Here is a 4,144-nt window from a genome sequence, read left to right as displayed (position 1 = left end):
TGTCGAAATACGCCTAGTTAGCAGGCTAGAGTCTCGTTCGTTATCGGAATTAACCAGACAAATCGCTCCACCAACTAAGAACGGCCATGCACCACCACCCACCGAATCAAGAAAGAGCTCTCAATCTGTCAATCCTTCCGGTGTCCGGGCCTGGTGAGGTTTCCCGTGTTGAGTCAAATTAAGCCGCAGGCTCCACTCCTGGTGGTGCCCTTCCGTCAATTCCTTTAAGTTTCAGCTTTGCAACCATACTTCCCCCGGAACCCAAAAGCTTTGGTTTCCCGGAAGCTGCCCGCCGAGTCATCGGAGGAACGTCGGCGGATCGCTAGCTGGCATCGTTTATGGTTAGAACTAGGGCGGTATCTGATCGCCTTCGAACCTCTAACTTTCGTTCTTGATCAATGAAAGCGTTTTTGGCAAATGCTTTCGCTTCTGTCCGTCTTGCGACGATCCAAGAATTTCACCTCTAACGTCGCAATACGAATGCCCCCATCCGTTCCTATTAATCATTACCTCGGGGTTCCGAAAACCAACAAAATAGAACCGAGGTCCTATTCCATTATTCCATGCACACAGTATTCAGGCAAAATTTTGGCCTGCTTTAAGCACTCTAATTTGTTCAAAGTAAACGTGCCGGCCCACCTCGACACTCAGTCAAGAGCACCGCGGCGGGATTGAGTTGGGCCGCCCTTGCGAGCTAAGCCCACCGGCAGGACGTCCCACGACACGCCAGTTAACACCGCGTACGATGAACCAGCGGCGTGGGACACAGATTCGACTACGAGCTTTTTAACCGCAACAACTTTAATATACGCTATTGGAGCTGGAATTACCGCGGCTGCTGGCACCAGACTTGCCCTCCAATTGATCCTCGTTAAAGGGTTTAGAGTGTACTCATTCCGATTACGGGGCCTCGGATGAGTCCCGTATCGTTATTTTTCGTCACTACCTCCCCGTGCCGGGAGTGGGTAATTTGCGCGCCTGCTGCCTTCCTTGGATGTGGTAGCCGTTTCTCAGGCTCCCTCTCCGGAATCGAACCCTGATTCCCCGTTACCCGTTACAACCATGGTAGGCGCAGAACCTACCATCGACAGTTGATAAGGCAGACATTTGAAAGATGCGTCGCCGGTGCGAGACCGTGCGATCAGCGAAAAGTTATTCAGAGTCACCAAATTGTACGATGACGAGCAAGCCCGCCACCGATTGGTTTTGATCTAATAAAAGCGCTCCTTCCGTCTCCGGTCGGAACTCTGTTTGCATGTATTAGCTCTAGAATTACCACAGTTATCCAAGTAAATGTGGGTACGATCTAAGGAACCATAACTGATTTAATGAGCCTTTCGCGGTTTCACCTTAATTTGGCTTGTACTGAGACATGCATGGCTTAATCTTTGAGACAAGCATATGACTACTGGCAGGATCAACCAGGGAACTGTGTTTTATAATATATATAATATATATTATTACTATTATTATTATATATATATATATATATTTTATAATAAAAAACTATTATCGAAAAAGTTTTAATAACAATATCCAAAAGAGGATAAATTATGATGATGTTTTTTATATTACATATATACTTTATATTTATACATAATATAATAATCATCTATATTCCGTGTATAAACACATTGTTATTTACTTTTTCTTTTGCGTGTTTGCTGCGCTTATTATTGAAAATATATAATTTTCAGCGCCACGCTTTATTTATATTTTTTCTTATTTTATAAAATTTCACCGAATCGACTATAAATCTATCTAAATTTAATCGAAATGAGAAAAATTAGATGATTACGTCGACCGGGCTACAATTTCGACATTATCTCTACCCTTCGCTAGATTGTAAGCGACATGGTTTATACATTAGGTAATAATGAACGAAATTTTTATTCTCGCACGGAATAATGAGAGTTATCGCAAATATTGTGTATATTATATATATAAAAGTGTAATATAATATATATTTTTCATAGACGATCGCATATGAATCGCTCACGATAGAACGCTAGCTAAATTCGCGATCTCGCAATAGATATTTAATTTGTGGATAAATTGATATAATATCTAAAAAGGGAACCGCTAGCAATATACGTTAATATATTGGAGGAGAACGGGGACCCTTTCAGAAAACTATATAATCCACCGATGTGGAATGACCGAAACAACGTCTTTACGTAAATTATAACGAGTTTATTAAAATTTAACGAGACGTCAACTTCGATACACCACACATATATGTGCGCTGTACAACGGTACGCCTTCTACATTAACATTAATAAAGATGTATAGTGAAAATATATAAAAGATGTATTGTGAATATTAAAAAGAAGTATTATGAAATTACATGTTTTGTATTTAGAAGCCGTCCGAGGTGTATCTATCACATAAAAGTGTTATGAAAATATTAACAATAAGGAAAAAAAGTATTATGAAATTAGATGGCCGCTCGATGTATGAACGTACGAGGTGTATTATATAAAAGTTGTATGAAAATAGAAATAATAATGAAAAACAAGTATTATGAAATTAAATTCCGCTCGATATAGCAATTTGTCGAGAAAGATGATTTGTGAAAATTGAGTGGAGATGTTTTGTATTTAAAAGCCGTCCGAGGTGTATGACATAAAAGTGTTATGAAAATATTAACAATAAGGAAAAAAAGTATTATGAAATTAGATCGCCGCTCGATGTATGAACGTACGAGGTGTATTATATAAAAGTTGTATGAAAATAGAAATAATAATGAAAAACAAGTATTATGAAATTTAATTCCGCTCGATATAGCAATTTGTCGAGAAAGATGATTTGTGAAAATTGAGTGGAGATGTTTTGTATTTAAAAGCCGTCCGAGGTGTATGACATAAAAGTGTTATGAAAATATTAACAATAAGGAAAAAAAGTATTATGAAATTAGATCGCCGCTCGATGTATGAACGTACGAGGTGTATTATATAAAAGTTGTATGAAAATAGAAATAATAATAAAAAACAAGTATTATGAAATTAAATTCCGCTCGATATAGCAATTTGTCGAGAAAGATGATTTGTGAAAATTGAGTGGAGATGTTTTGTATTTAAAAGCCGTCCGAGGTGTATGACATAAAAGTGTTATGAAAATATTAACAATAAGGAAAAAAAGTATTATGAATTTAGATCGCCGCTCGATGTATGAACGTACGAGGTGTATTATATAAAAGTTGTATGAAAATAGAAATAATAATGAAAAACAAGTATTATGAAATTAAATTCCGCTCGATATAGCAATTTGTCGAAAAAGATGATTTGTGAAAATTGAGTGGAGATGTTTTTTATTTAAAAGCCGTCCGAGGTGTATGACATAAAAGTGTTATGAAAATATTAACGATAAAGAAAAAAAGTATTATGAAATTAGATCGCCGTTCGATGTATGAACGTACGAGGTGTATTATATAAAAGTTTTATGAAAATAGTAATAATTATGAAAAACAAAGTATTACGAAATTACCTAAGTTTGGTGACTGACCGGCAGAGGGCGCTAGTGTCTATAAAACCGTGTTCAGTTTGTCGTCTGGCCGGCAGAGGGCGCTAGTGTCTATAAAACTGTGTTTAGTTTGTCTTCTGGCCGGCAGAGGGCGCTAGTGTCTATTAAACCGTGTTAAGTTCGGTGACTGGCCGGCAGAGGGCGCTAGTGTCTATAAAAAGGTGTTTAGTTTGTCGTCTCTCCGGCAGAGGGCGCTAGTGTCTATAAAACTGTGTTTGGTTTGTCTTCTGGCCGGCAGAGGGCGCTAGTGTCTATTAAACCGTGTTAAGTTCGGTGACTGGCCGGCAGAGGGCGCTAGTGTCTATAAAACAGTGTTAAGTTCGGTGACTGGCCGGCAGAGGGCGCTAGTGTCTATAAAACCGTATTAAGTTTGGTGTCTGGTCGGCAGGATATAGCAACTTGTCGAAAAAGTTGAATTGTGTAAATTGAATGGAAATTTTTTTTATGTAGAAGCCGTTCGAGGTATATTATATAAAAGTGTTATGAAAATATTAACAATAACGGAAAAAAGTATTATGAAATTAGATGGCCGCTCGATGTATGAACGTACGAGGTGTATTATATAAAAGTTGTATGAAAATAGTAATAATTATGAAAAGCAAAGTATTAGGAAATTACCTAA

Source organism: Diorhabda carinulata, unplaced genomic scaffold (genome assembly GCF_026250575.1).
Source record: "Diorhabda carinulata isolate Delta unplaced genomic scaffold, icDioCari1.1 Dcau_30, whole genome shotgun sequence".
NCBI classification, from domain to species: domain Eukaryota; kingdom Metazoa; phylum Arthropoda; class Insecta; order Coleoptera; family Chrysomelidae; genus Diorhabda; species Diorhabda carinulata.
Note: the sequence above shows the minus strand (reverse complement) of the source record.